Source organism: Drosophila takahashii, chromosome 2R (genome assembly GCF_030179915.1).
Source record: "Drosophila takahashii strain IR98-3 E-12201 chromosome 2R, DtakHiC1v2, whole genome shotgun sequence".
Taxonomy (NCBI): Eukaryota; Metazoa; Arthropoda; class Insecta; order Diptera; family Drosophilidae; genus Drosophila; species Drosophila takahashii.
The window spans coordinates 25,867,687-25,883,542 of record NC_091679.1 but is presented as its reverse complement, the minus strand read 5'-3'; the positions used below and the strand labels follow the sequence as shown (position 1 = coordinate 25,883,542).

The window sequence follows — 15,856 nt, the reverse complement described above, 5'->3', positions numbered from 1 at the left end:
TTGATGGGCTCAATGTGAAAATATTGAAGTTTTTGGGCTAGATGCAGAGATTTAATGACTTAAATAACTGAGTTTAAAACGACAATTTAACCGTGCACATTAATAAATTTATGAATATGGATTCAGATTAACGTTTGAGTTAAATTTATAAAGTGCAATGAAAAAAAAAACAATTTTATTCTAGACATTAATGATCAAATTTCGTTTAAAATTTATGTTTAAAATGTTTAATTTAATCTAAAAAAGTTTTAAATAGTCTTTGAGTTATAAATAGTTAAAGTGTATTAAAGGCAAAAGTGACTTATTTTTAAACCCTATCTATTAAAAGTCAAAAGAAATCAAATTGTAGGATGTTGTTAAGATGATATCTGTAATATCTGTAACTTAAGTTCACCCATTTATCTCCTCTCCAGCTTAATATTTAATGAACCTTTTCTCCCTAGCTTTAAAATCGCCACCAAGGGGCATTCAACTTCCCAGTAACTGTTTTGGCTAATCTATCCATCCCCACCCATTTCTTCCTCTCATTTACATTTGTTAAACTAATTTCGCTTCCCCTCGTTCAACATGCTGACCTTATGGCAAATACTACATTGTTGTTGCCATCCAAATTTTCTTGCCATTTTTCGTGTATTGTTGTATTATTATTTTTTCTTGACAAATTCGCTGGCCACAAGCGTGAACGACAAATGACGGACTGAACTGGACTGTGGGGGACATTGACGTTGACGCAGGCCGATTGTTTGGAATCAAAGAGCGTGTGAATCAAAACAAAATACAAAAATCCAAATTATTTTTTTTTTTTGGTTTTGTCGGCCTGGAATGGTCTACAAAATTAAGCTTTTGTGACGGTCTGCTTTGGCGGCTCGGTGTATTATTATTGACAGCGATTTGCGTTGATTTGGTGACCATGAAGTGGCGGCTGCTCTTGGGTTCAATAAGCTTTTGTTTTGGCTAATTTATGCAGTGCGGTGAGGGAAAATAGTCGAGCGACAGCCTGAATGAAATTAAATAAACTGGAGTTAAGTGCAGGAAAGTTCTTTAATTAAATTTCCAATTTAAAACACTTGACGCCTTCAGAAGGGGCGGGGCTTGGGGATGCAGAAGGCGCCAAGTTTTCATTAAGGAATCGCTGTGGCGACGTCTAGACCCGCAAAAGATGATCAGATCGGACCTGACCAGACTGAGACTAGAAATTAATGCGGCAAACTTGTTTCCGCCGCTCTAGTGTTGAGTATGCGCCACCTGTTGCTCAAATGTGGGAACGAAGTGAAATTGTTGAGAAATTTATAATTTGTTGATACCATTTTGATGATGTTAAAGATGTGAGATGAATAATAATTATTGGAAAATATTAGACAATATGAAGGAACAAAAAAAGTAAAAAAAACCGTTTAAAAAATACTCAGTAAAGTATAGGGTCAGTATAATTTGTCGTTTTATTTTTTATTGAAACATCTATTAGTTTTACTGCTTCATACATCTTATACCTTTAAGTAATGCGCAATAAAAAACGCACTTAAAGTACAATTTCGTAATTTCTTTGACAAGTTTTAACTTTCTGCTGGCTTTATTACTGCCAAATTTGATTACTCAATTTGTCATGGCAAGCCCACTTTCCAATGCCCGCTGTCAAGTTCACTTATTAACTTTCGGCAGACGATTCCACTCCAAGTACTTTGTTCCACTAAACCAGAATTATATTTTCGGAGCCACCGCTGAATGAAAAAAAATGGTTTTTTAGTAATTTTCACTTAATAAAAACATAAAACATTTAGTCCAGCCATTATAAATCCGTTTCTTTTCTCGTCCGCCGTTGTTAAAACAAATTACATATAAATGTTGTTAATGCTTATCTGGGATTTCTATCTATTTGCAGGTAAGTGCGAGCCGAGAGACCGAAGGGCAGGTGACCTCATAAACCCAAATAGAATCGTGGCACGCGTGAGTAAAAGCTTCCCAAATAGCCAACGAAAACACGGTCGCGAGAGATAAATCTCTGGGCGGGGTCGGGATTCACTTTCTCTGCTTTTAATTGCGGCCAGCTTAATTTTGATGCGTGCGCAATTTAAATTCAGGAAAGAAATCCTCCGTCGCTCTGGCACTTCCAGCTCTTTGGCCGGATTTTCAGACATGTCGGCGGCGGAGTTGCACGTTCGAGAAATGCGAGAAAGAGTTCGGGAACAGTTGGCAAGTGGAAACCCGAGGAGCAGAACATTTAAGCGGCTTAACCCACTTCCGCGCCACATTATCGTCAACGGCATGGGCATGAGCATCATTACCATTGTTGTCGCTGCAGCCTTTGCTTCTGCGACCGGGCTTACCTTTTTTAATTTCTTTCAATTACACCGCACTTGTCACACGCACACAGAGCAAGAAAATATTACCGAAAGTTTTCAGCAATTTGGTTCTATTTCGTAACAGCCCTAAATAAGAGAAGAAAGGGCACCTTGAGTTAGGAATCTTTAAGAATAATATATTCGTACACACAAAAAAAAACTTGGTAAAATCAACTGTAATAATTGTCAAACAGGCCCCAACCAGCAAAATTGTCAATTCTACTAAGTAAATAGTCATTTCACAACAACAAAATACACACAATTAGCAAAGACACAAACCCAAAGCAAAAACAAAATACACGTAACTATTTTAATAGTTACGTAACTATCTTTGTTGGTCAATTTTACCAAGCAAATTTTTTTGTGTGTAGGCAAAATTAATTTTGGAGTATACCAAATTTTTCCTATATTTTTCTAAGTTTCTAAAAGTTTTGTCGTAATATATAATGTTTTATATTAAAGGACAGTTCATATTTTTGCATTAATGATATTACTTTAATGTTGAAAATTTTAAATAGTAAAATTATATTAAATTTTAAAACAAAATATAAAAAATAATTTTTACCACGTTTATAGTATTTTGAAATCTATCTAACTAGTTAATTAAATTTCTTTAATACAAAGTAAAATTCCAAAAAGTTTACAGTGCTTGCAGAAGATTTAAGTTCTGCTTCAAATATTCTTTTTGCCGAAGCCGACCAAAAAAAGTTCCCCTCTCATTCATTAGCCGCTCGAAGGCAGATTTCTTTCTAATTAGAGAAGTGAATCATATTTTGCGGGAATCGCTTCAGAACCAAGCTAATGACGTAAGGCGGCTGGCAAGTTGCAATGAAAGTTGCATCACACTCGGATTGGAGTAACAAAGGAAAGTTGGCCTTTCTAAATGCCGCAAATGTTATGTAGAATAGAGGCTGCCAAGTGGAATTGCCATTGCAATTGATGCGCCACAAGCTTGGCAGGCCGAACGAAGCCAGCGAGCACAAAACCAATTTAAAAGCCCCAAAACAGGCAGACTCCAGACTGATAAAGCCGGGCCAAAAGATGGCAAAAAGCATCGGGGAAAATGGGCAGCAATGGAAACCGCAGCGGCAGAGGAGCCAGGCAGCAGCTTTTGTAATGGACATGACTACAAAATGCCAGGCAGTAAAAACAAATGAAGCCAAGCCGAATGCAGGGGTCTGGGCATGGCTAATGCAATGGCTATAGCCATACTATAGACGTGGCTCTGACTCTGGCTTTGGCTTTGGCTAACTAAGACCCGTAACCCTCTCGCTCCGATGCCAACTTAGACGCTGACCGGGCGCACTTTCAGTTTTCAAATGGCCAAGACAACGGCAGCAGCAGATAACAAGAAAGTTGCGCTAACTCGCAAGCCAAGATCGATCTGAGAATACTCTTTTAGAATATTATATCGTTTATTCCATGCAATACTAGTAAAATTGATATTAAATAATATCATTTTGCGAATTCTCTTTGTTTATATATCGAATTAAGATGCCGCAAATCAAGTTGAAATTGATACCACATAAAATCAAATTGATCAAATTTAAAAATAAACATGTTCCAATAAATTTGTATTATATATGCCAAAAACATTTTTATACAAAATTAAATTTCTTACATTACTCTAAAATATATTTCCACAAAAATTAAGTTTGAAACAATAAAAAATATTTATGCAAAATTAAATTCTTTACATTACTTCAACATACATTTCCAAAAAAAATAAAAATGAAGTTTGATTTAATGATAAATAAATAAAAAGACCCCTTATCAAATTACAATCAATCAATTTCGGCCGGTAAGACAAGTCGAGCTGAACATCCTTCTTTTTTTGAGGGCCTCTTTCTATAGGTTTAGCTAGAATCTCAAGGCAAACAAAATGTGTTATCATATTTCAAACGTAAACATCATTAGACCCATCTCGAATGTGCCCCGTCATAGTCCAATCAGTCCAATTTTAGGCTCCTTACCCCCGAATCCCTTTCCCTTTTCGATGGCCAAACATTATGAGCAAGTCGTAAATACCCTTTTTGGTAGTTACTGCAGGCGGGCCAGGCTCGATTCGCTTTTATGGCAAAGTCAAATAGGAAAACAAAATAGAAGTTAATCTAATAACAAAGATTGAGCGCAATAATTTTAGCGATTGGCAGCGCAGATTTACCATGGCCAAGAGCTAAGAGGTAAGAGCTGAGAGTAGAAAAAAAGAGCCTTACAAAAGTAAAACCGTCTCGCGGTAAAAGGGAGCGTCCTATGCTTCGGTCTTGGCAGACTTTAGACCCAAACTGCAATTGCCGGCCAAGACGGAGAGCGTGGCCAAAGTCTCGTTAGCGTTTTGGGCTCTGCCTTTGGATGTGGCTCTAACTTTAGCTTTGGCTTTGGCTTTAACTTTGGCTCAGGCAAGTGCAGCTGCTGCTGCTGCTGCTGCCACTTTTGCTGCCGGAGACGCTTTGGCTGCTTGGCTCGTTCGTTGCACTTGCCGCCTCCCGTATCCCGTATCCGCACTGCAGCCCAGATAGCGTATCTAATGGATACATTTTAGTGCATACACCGAACGTATCTAATCGGCTAAACGTTTTATTAAATTACGTTAGTCTAAGCTTTGCCCAGACTGCCCAGGGAGTGGGTGGTGTGGTTCGGGGGGCGACTGGGCTTGGACTTGGACCGACTGGGTTGCCCGACTGGTTTGGTTTAGTTATTTCGCTGAATTTGCCTACTTGACCTTGCTCAGATGCCAACGCTGATGACTCCAAGTTCAAGGTTAAATGGGGGAGTTTTTCAAAGGACTAGCTCTTTATTTATTAAATATCAAATATTTATTTAAATTACCTACTACAAATTCTTTTCTTTTTGTTAGGACTAGTCCCACCGTCAATAAAGTGAATAATATAGTAAAATTTAAAAATAATTTTAAAATTAATTTTCCATGACTTCTTTTAACTCACCTATTTAATAATTATGTATATCTGCTTGGCCAAGAAAAATGTCCCAATAAACGCGAATATTTTAGAAACTATTTCTTTGCTTAGCAGCACCCAAAAATCAGCAAAATTCTTCCTGTGAAAGTTTTCAACAGGCGAAAGGCTGACATAAAGGCCAACAAACAAAGCCAGGAACTGGGGACAGAAGCCAGGAGCCAGGAACAAATGGCAAAACATTATTTGAATGCTCTCGTGTGCTAGAACTCGTATTTTGCCCCGCTGGCATTTAGATAAGTTCAATGTGCTGACTTTGAGATCAGCACAAAACAAATATAAATAGACCAGAAGTTGTCAGGCGAAGAAGAACAATTGCATGCTGGGACAGCCTGCCGAAGACCCACAAATGAAACTGAAATTGAAAACGAAATCAAAACATGCATATGGATGCCGGGGTCCGCAATTCGAGAGGAGTTTTTGCCAGGAAGCCACACATAAACCGAAGGAGGTTCAGGGGCAGAGGCGAGCACGACATTGCCATTGCTTCCATGCAAATAAGCAAATGAGCAAACAAATAGCAGGAGCGAACGGGTCAGCGAAAAAGTGGCAGGGGCTGGGGGCGTTGGGAATGGATTATTATTGTAGCTGCTACTAAAAACAGCACGGAGAGTACTGCACACGAAAAAATATGTAAAGAAACTAGGACATCCGAGTTGAAACACAAAATAGTATCAAATTTAATATTTCTGTAAACCAAGCATATTTTGAAAAAGTTGGCACAGAAAAACCATTGTGCATTTTATATACTTGGATTTATTTTTAATGGAACTTCCATTTGAAAAAACTGTTTGACATTTTTAATAAAAGGTTTTTAACTGCACAATTAATCTTGAATTACCAAAAAAGCATTCATAACTGCACAATTAATCTTGAATTACCAAAAAAAGCATTCAAAATGTGTCACAATGTTTAAAAAATTTTAATATTATGTTTAATTCGTAGATTTTTGATTAAAAATGATTTGGTTTAACGCTTAAATATCTTTATTTCAAGAACAAATATTATTATTGTAATAACTTTAAAATAAAGCAAAATTTGTTCGTTTTATTGATTTTTTAGAAACTTCTATAACTCTTCTGAGCTCAAAACCGTACTGCACTGAAATGGCAAAAGAATATTCCTTTAAGTGCAGCTAAGAAAAAGGACAAAAAGCGTTTGAGTGCGAGAGAGTCAAGAAATAATTGCTGCATTTTTTGTGTATATATACACGTTTTGTTTTCCCCCCTCCTTGAGCAGAACAATTGAAGTCAAGCCCCATTGCATTTTAACTGCCGGCGAAAAGAGAGTCGAGTCGAGAGTCGCTCCTTGATTTGTTTGCTTAGGGCGAAAAGCCGGAGACAGCGACTCCTCCGTCCATTTGGGCTGCCCTTTTTAGCCAGCAGCATGAATTTATTTGTTTTGAAATTGTAACTTTTGCACTCATCCGCATCCGCAACTGCAACTGCAGCAGCATCATCGACAGCAGCAACATCCAGAGCATCCCCATCATCATCATCATCATCATCGTTGCCAGTGATTGGCTTCTTCCCTTTTTCCATTGCTGATTGTGCGGTTTCGATAAGAATGCAACTGCAGTTGCACTCGGTAGCAATATCTCCTCAAAGCGAAAAAGGGTTAAAGCACACACATTCATATGTGACGGCGATAAATTAGCAAAAAGGAAAAGGAAGTGCATGACTGCCAAAATGTCAATTGGTGGCTAAGAAAAAGTGAATACAGAAAGCCAGAGAAATGAGAACTCAAGGGGGAAAAGTGGGAGAAAGCCGTAAGAACAGTCAGCGAATTTTCACTTTATCCGGCGGAGAAATTAAAATGGGAAAGGCAGGAGCAAACGTCGCTGTTTAAATGCTCTGCGAAGGGATTTAAATGCGAATTTCAATTGATTGCATTTTCTTATCTTTCGCTTTGATTGTTCCCACTTTTTCTGTTTGCCAGCTTAGCTTGAGGTGACGTACACAGAAAGAAATATAAGGAAATATATATATGGTAGAATTGGGCTCTGAAAAATTAATTATAATTATTTAATTTAATTTATTTAAAATTTTTTTGCATTTACATTCTTGGAAGACCTTATTTTATAGATATTCTTCTTTATCCCAGTCACTTGTTTTTCGATTCCCAGAGCATTTGCAAGTCGCTTAAAGCCATTTACAAATTCTAGATTTGTTTGCCTCTATTTGCAATTTTCTCCCAATATTTCGCTGCTCGCGATGCTCCCAAACGTGAGCGCGTGCAGAACCGTCGATCATGAAGGGGGGTTTTGGAGGGGTTTTCGGCGGGGTTATAGCCGAGATATAGTGCGGGTGGTGGCGGCAGCGGCGGCGGAGGAGTCGAACAATGAATCGCACCGAGGAGCATACATTACAAAGATTGCTGCCGCTTCTTCTGCCGCTGCAAGTCTTCTGGCTCTTCGTTTTGGCAGCAACTTTTACTTATTGCTTTGGCTCTGAGCCGTGTTTATTTCAATCTTTTTGTGTGTACTGCTGGCTGCTGGGCTCTCTGGGCTTTGGGTGTTTCGCTGCTTTTGTTTTCTTTTAATGTGCCAGAAGTCGGAGCCGTGTTCTGCTGCGAATTCGTGAAACGTGATGCCGAAAGTCGTTTCTTCGCCTGTGTTTTTTCTCATTTTTAGCCTGTTTTCTGTTTTTTTTCGGGGTTTTCCTCGGGTTTTCTTGTTGATTTTGGCGGAGCCTGCCCTTGGTTGTGTTGTTGTTTCGTTTTCCGTTTGTATGTAGGATGCGGATGCTGTGCATGTTTGCTCGCATTTGAATATGGAATCCACCGCTCCGCCAGTTGACTTTAGTGCCTCTGGCTGGGAGCCGTCATCCTTGTTAAGCGGATCCATAACAGGGCATTGTTTCAGCCAGTTTCAGTCGCTGCTGCCAGTTGAACTTGCAGCCCTATTAAGGCGAGGATATAGAAAATGGGAGCTACAGAGATCGCTCGTAAGGTTTTTTGTGTTGTTTTAAGGAAAAAAAATTAAAGGGAAACAAATTTAATACATTTTTATTTTTTAAAAATCAAATATCAGTTATTTTCCATTTAATTTAATTAATTTTAACATTTTTTGTTATCAACTTAAATTGAAAACATTTTGCAAAACTTTAAAAAATGATTTATATAAAGATTGATGGTACTTCAATTCTAATTGAATCATCTTGTATAGTTTTCATTTCAAATTAATAATTTAAAGACAACCAAGCGAGTCCTTACTGTATCTAACTAGCCAAGAACCGAAAGTCGCCTGAGAACTTTTCACCCGTGGCCATAAGTGAACCGAAAACGAAAGCCAAATTGGCAACTTTCCGCCATTCCTGTCGCTGCCGTAGAGAATGAAAAATGTCCGCGTTTCTCGCCCTAATTGGTGGCGAAACGTTTGTCGCACCAAATAAATAATGATAATGGCACACGGAGCGTGAAGTCGCGAGTTCGATTCCGATTCTGATTCCTTCCACCGGCAATATTTCCACTTCTACCTCTACTTCTGGCAGTGGTTCTATATTTGCTTTGACTGCCACTGAGGCCATTGACTGGTAAAATGCTTGCTGATTGATTGACGCTGCCTTTGGAGCTGTTAACAATTTCATTGCTGTTGTTTTCGGAGGTGGTGCTGCTGGTTATTGGCGGTTTCTTGGATGGTGGCGGTGGTGGCCACGTCCACGTTTGCGTTGTAATGTAATTAATTGCTTTCCAACCTGTGTCCAAATCACAAAAGGGCAGTCAACAGTTCCAGCGGCGAAGTGGGTCAGCTGTTCACTTGATGAATGTATGTACGCCCGGCGGTGGTGGTGCAGGGGTATGCGGGCGGTGCAGGTGGTTCCACAGGTAGTCGCAGATGCGGAGATAGGCAGCCGAAGAATGCAAGTTGAGTTGTCAGTCGGGGAATGTTTGAGTTATGAAAATAAAGCTGGTGGCGAGGGTTAAGTGTTCACATTTCGAAAAGTGCAAATAATAAAGAATAAGTCAATATCAAGAGAAGAAATAAAGATGTGACATTCTTTCACAAATATTTGGTAGTCCTTGACTTCCTAAAAAAACATATATCTTTTTTCCAGACATTTATTTGAATTATAAATACGTTTACGTCTTAATACAATCTTTAAAATATGTAAAATAACAATATTTTGTTTAAACAATGCAGTGAAATATATTTGAAATTTGTTTTTCAAAATTAGTCCTTATATATTTCCCAAAATATTGAAATGTTTAATTTTTAATTTATTTGTTTATTTTTGTTTGATCTAAACCAAAACCTCTTAAACTTCCCTCGCTTGACCGCTGCAGTTGGCAAGTTCAGTGAACCGCCGCACAAACTAACTTTTCGTATGAATCAAACGCTAAAACATCAATCAAAGCCAAATTAAGCGTAAAATCCAAAGAGCCTGGGCCAGTCGGCAGTCAAATGTAAGGCAAAGTAGGGAAAGATGGAGCTGGAGCAGAAAAACGGGAGGAGGGGCAGTGCACAGAGGTTAGGCCCGCACGGCGGAGTCGCCATTCAGGGAAGACCCAGCCCGCATCTGCAGCGCGGGGCAATCAATCAACGGGCGGACAAGCTTTCCAAAGAAAGGCAGCGAGCGGCGAGAAAAAACGCTTAAAAACTGAAATAAAAACCGAAACGGAAAATAAAACAGCGACAAAAGTGCAGACTTCGGAATCACTGAAGCCTAACAAAAGTTGCAGCTAATTTTAGATCGCAGTCTCAACCGCCGCTTCATTTGCATGACGTGAGTGGGGGGGGCGAGTGGTGCAGAGTGGTGCGCGATGATCTGCAGTGTGTGGGTTGCTCGCAGAATTGGCGCACGCACAAAGGCGAACAAAGCCCGGAGATTTATTTTAGCTGTCTGGCCGCCGTGTGTGTTATGCAAATCTTCCGACAGTTTCCTGATAAATCCCTTATACCGTTATAAGCGATTTCCACAAATTTGATAAGGCCCCGAAACGAAAGACTCAGGCAACGAACTTGCGCTGATAAGAACCATCTTTCGCTCTCTCGCCTTTCAGAATTTCCTCCGCCCCTTCTCGATATTTCCTCCATGCCCCTTCCATTTCCATTTTTTTTTCACTTTTATATATGTTTTCTTTTTATTATGCAGCAGTACGTGCTCGGCATGCTGACAAGAAAAAATCAAATCTTTTCCTATGCATTTCCCACACGTCGTTGCCTGTGCATTTTTAATTTGGACAGCGCGGCTGGCAAGAAATTAAAAAACAATATTTAATCAACGCACATAATCTGCATTTTAAGCACAGACTTCAAAGGCCCTTCGATATATGGGTGTTGACCATTTAACGCGCCCAGCGAAGAACAAAACTTTGTTAGATTTTTATCGACCTTTTCTTCGGTTTTTCAGTTTTTTGTTCATGCCCTCGCTGACGGACTTCCTTGAAATCCGCCAGAGCTTTCGGTCTTGTTAATCCTTTGACGTGATGTCTGTTCATAATTTGTGCTCATATTTCATGCTTTGCCTTTTTTATGGCTCTTTTGATGGCTTTGGCCTTGCGGCATTTTGAAAGGTTTTGTATGCCAGAGCGATTGAATATTCTAAAGTTTACTTGCCGTAAATCATGTCTGTGACAGTTTCTCTCTCTCAGCCGGCCTCTCCCTCCTTTCTCGCGGAAATCGGCCGATTTCAGCATGCATTACAGCCCAAGTTCATTGCCTCGACTAAGTTTCGGCGCAGATTCTCCCACAGTCCCTCCCAAAATGCCAATCTTCTGCTATAAATAAACTAAGAACAGGCAAGCTCTGCTTTTAGTTTTAATGAACCATAAAAAATTCACACGCACCGCACACAAAGACGCTGAATATTACGATGCCACCAAATAAAGGTTGACACAGACCTTTCCTCAGACCCTCGAAATGTTAATGAAACTTAAATACCTGCGAGAGTCGCATTTCTCGGCAAACAAATCAAACGAGCAGCAGCAACATAAAAATGCTCAAAATTCAAAGAAAACTATTAAACAACTGTTTGCCGTTTATCTGAGGGAATCTCTCGAGTCCCGAATCTCGAATCTCTCACCGTCCAGCGTTTGCTTAGAAATTAGAGCCCAAAACAAAGCGGGAGATGGATGGCAGAGCTATAGGTATAGGTATACTCTCATATATATATAGGACCGGTTTAACATTGCCCTGTTAAGTCGGGCCAGTTAACAGCGACGCCGACTGCGACGCCGGCAGCGGATTTATCTGCGTTCTGGCCACTCAACTCTCGGGATCCCAGAACTTCGGCTTTTCATTAGCTTGGAGCTCGTCGCTCCGACCGGTTCGGTGTCTTACGCGATCGCAGAGATCAGAACTTTTGCCAGATAATTCAGAGAATATAAGCCCCAACATCGGGAGCGGGCTAAGATATTGTGCGCGTGCGCTTCGACCCACGCGAGATTTTTCTTGAGCTGCGGCTTTGAACATCCAAACTGAAATTCGTTTCGTTTTTATGCAAATTTTCTACGGCAAAAAAATATAGTATCTCCGCGGGTTTCGTCACAGTGTGAAAGTAAGAAATTCTTTGTGCAAAAAGAAATTTCCACAGTTCAACAAATATTACGAAATTCTTACGTTACTTGGTACAACCAACAAAAAAAGTGTGTAAAAAGCAAATAGAAAAGAGCATTTGGATCTTTGTGTGCGTGTTAATTGATCAACAAAAAGTGTAAATTTGTATTTGTTAAACTTAACGGCAAATTGTGGATTTCGGTTGTATTTTTGTGGAGCAGAAGGTGAGCAATCGGTGGCAAATAATATTTAAAATACAATTAGCGTCATGCTCTAGAAATTGGGTTAAATATCGGATATTAATAAAGTGCTTTTCGGATCTCTTTTTCCTTTTTTGGGGTAAGCTGTGTGCGGGGGAAATCAGCTGGCAATGAATGTCACATAATTGCTGATCGGTAAATTAGATTTCACTTTGGGGAAGATGTAATCAATTTGGGGATATAGAAATGGGGTCATTTTGGGTAAAAGGAATTTTCGGGAATTGAAATTGGAATTTAGTTATGAGAAGATGGAAATCTCTTTAAAATTATGAAATACTTTTTTCTTTGGTTACGTTAATTTTCACTGTGACTCATGTAAGTGATGATTCATTTGATCAACTTCTTACATTTTATAATGATAATAATATTAATTATAACGTTATTGCCCCCTTAATTTACATTTCGTAAGTTGAATTTGTATACCATTTTAAAAACAAATATTTTTACATTAATCATAAATCTTTCTATACTGAAGTAAAGTAGGTATTTTAAACAACATACATTTTTTTCATAATTAACTTCAAAAATATCTTTTAGTTTTACTGGTTACAACAAAAGTTTAAAAACAATAAAAAATTTATGAATTCTCGTGACCAATTCAAAGTTGCATTTTTTGGTCATACACACATTCTAAACATGTGAAAAGCCATAAAGAAATGTACGCCTCATCATTTTACCACTTAACAGTTTTTAAGACCACCATTAAACCCCTGAGAACTTTGGATAATTAATGCTTTCGCTCAAAACAAATTCAATGCAGCTTCGCCTCTTCAACATTTTTATTATTTATGGGGATCTATTAACCCATTCATTATCGGTTTCATTAGCGGAGACCCCAACACGCAGCTGACAACTCAATGCAGATGTGTACCTTCCTTAACCGCCTGTTACCTTCATTTTACCCACTTTTCTCATCACTCAACGCCAACGCGTGGAAAACATCTCCCAAAGACATTTTGGCTGATAGCGTTTTTTTTTTCAAAAATTTCACTTACAAACAAAAAGGCGGGCGCAACATTTTCTTATTGTATTCCATTTTCTAGGTCAATAGAGAGGATGGTCGGGATGGATGATGGCCCAGCCCAACCCAAAAATGAAAAATATAAACCTAGCCCAGCCCAAAAAAGGGATTTCCCTTTTACAACGAAAACTTTCGTTAATATCGGAAGAAAAAAGAACGAAGAAAAGTGTCAGGGCAAAAGAATATGCAAACAATAAACACTCGTAGGGCATAAATTAAAGTCAATGAACATTTTGGATCCAAGGCGACTTCAAAAGGCCGAAACCAACGGTTCTTTGACGACGTTTGTATCAAAAGCGGTAATATCGAACCAAATACGTTGGGCCAACTGTCGCTGCATTTCGGTTTCGATTTCCTGTCTCAACAAGAAAGGGATCCCCTGTCCCCCAGTCAGAATTTCCCGATCTCTTTGTGCATTCAGCGCATGATTAATAAAAGAGAAGTTCTCGTCGGTCTTTCCCATTCTTTGACCGTTTCGTTGATTAGTAAGCATGTCGACATTTCAATAAAGAAATCAAGAACGACAACAAAAAATTCAAAATCATCAGCGGGGGCAACTCCTCATCAACGTCACATTTTTATACATTTCTACCCTATGAGACGCGTTGCGGCTTTGCATTTTAATTGCTTTTGATTTTGATTTTGTGATGTGGCAGCCCCCGCTGATGAATCGGGGAATTGGGCGCGACTCAGCGGATTGTTCAATTTGGCATCAAATCAAAAATATATATTTGTACGTTTGTATGTATATATGTTATTAATCTCTGAGGCAGCTAAAGGTTTAATTTCCGAGAAGGAGAATTTTAGAAGCTTACGGACGTTAAGTGATCAATAAAATTAAGGCGAACTGACCAATAAATGGATTTAAAAATTAAATAAATTAAAATACCACCAATAAATCTATAATGATGCCAAAGTATAATAACATACTTACATTTGCTCAATAAAAGGGTTTTCAAATTCCGTATACAAGGCGTCACATCACTTTTCCAGTTGTTTTATTAACATCTTGAGCTTTACTCCATACAACGCACTTCTCATACAAAACCACACATTACATTGGCCCCAATTGTCACTCACAATGCGAAAAATTGAAAACAAAGCAATATTTACATTCAAGTTTCGCATAGGTATTCTTCCAGAGTTCCGATTTTATGGCTATCAATGAGAGGTGACCGTGGAATTTCGATTCATTGGACTTACCTTTATCGAGGGCGATTCAATAGCACCTGTAATGCGCAGGGGGAATTCCATTGGGTTAATCATTTTACTATTTTTGGCACGGCAGTTGGTTCTTGAGTTCTTATTCCATTTCCGCTATTGATTCGATCTACATCTACGTCAGTGGGAAATCTATTTATATGCTATTTATCTTCTTTTTCCAGTTAAGCACAAGGAATTTTATGGATGTGATTAATGCTTTTCAAATAACAGCTTGAGCAAGCAAACTTTTCCACTTCCCCTTGCGAACACGGTTTTATTTCCTCTTTTATTGTGATAAAGTAAATGAATTCTGGCGAAGCATTCTTTTCGGAAAACCGCTGTTTCTAATACTCTATATATTAATTTTCCTAATTTTTTCGAAGACTAGATAAGATAATACAATTTATAAATACATATAACTTGATTTTATATTTCGAATAACATGTCGTTAATGTTTTGATTACATTTTGTTTTAAAAATTAAACTCATTTCTAATTATTTAAAAAAATCAGAAATACCCAAAGACAAATAAGTGCCTATTGAGATTGCGGAAATCCTTTGCTATAGAGTATTTTAACAACGATCCAGCGCCACTTGACAAATGAAAGCAAAAATCCAAGCTGTCCGCAGTGCGAAACCAAGAGCGTGCAAAAAAACACAGATAAACCAAAAAAAATCCCGCAAAAACCAAAAAAGAAGTCAAGAGTGGTCAGCGTTAATTTTTCATGGCGGGACAACAGCAAAAGAATATTATTTCATTTATTTACATCACAGCTCTGGGTTGGGGATGGAGTTTTGGATGGGGACTAAACAAACGCAAGCGTTGTCCATGGTCCACAACGTCATTAGTCACACTAGAACAGGGCGGGGGACGTGGCAAAAAGAGGGGCTTTTCGGGGGAAAAATCAGAAGGGGAGGATTGGATATATAAACCAGCAACAGCAAACAAAAGTAAAATGCTGTGAGCTATGAAACCCGCGGCCAAAGCGGATAAAAAGTAATCAAAAGTGCTAAGAACGACATAATAAGGCAACTGAGAACTGGAAAGAGGAAGAGTGAAAAAAGGGGCGATGGGGAGTGGCTAGCAAGGGGGAGTTCTGAGGCTGAAGGTGTTTCTTTCGCACAGAAAAGCGCTTGACAAAAAGGAAATGAAATCAAATAAAGAAAAAGAAGGACAAAAAGCGTCTCCGCGGAAGGAATATTGCATTTATGTTTGAGGAATACAGTCAAGACTCCCTATTGAGTTCATAATATTACTCTTTAGAAAATTTGTTCTTTACTTAATTTAGTTATTATTACTTATGACAAGACAATATCTGTTCTTTTCGTGCATTTTAAAAGGTATTCTTAAGATGTCAATATTTACAAGTACAAGTAGAAGTTTTTAAAAATATTCTAATATTTTCACTCAATATTAATAATTAATTTTAAAAGAAAACCTCTGATATTACATTTTCTACATATTATATTTTAAATCATTTATTTTTTTTGGTCTCAAACTTTTGGATATCCCTAAACCTCTAGTTTCCTTTGCCTTTACATTCAGATAGAATTAGAGCTAC

The 15,856-nt window shown here is 38.4% G+C and overlaps 2 protein-coding genes across 2 annotated transcripts in view; both read left to right on the top strand.

The window, feature by feature from the left end:
* The window catches only part of Phb2 (prohibitin 2), a 155,106-nt gene extending 142,204 nt beyond the window's left edge, over positions 1–12,902 (top strand). The window contains exon 8 of the mRNA XM_070213341.1: positions 12,893–12,902. The gene's annotated coding sequence lies outside the window, so the exon portion shown is untranslated. The remainder of the gene's footprint in view (positions 1–12,892) is intronic.
* LOC108069027 (uncharacterized) overlaps positions 1–15,856 on the top strand; it is a 90,897-nt gene that overhangs the window by 70,392 nt on the left and 4,649 nt on the right. The window lies entirely within an intron of this gene.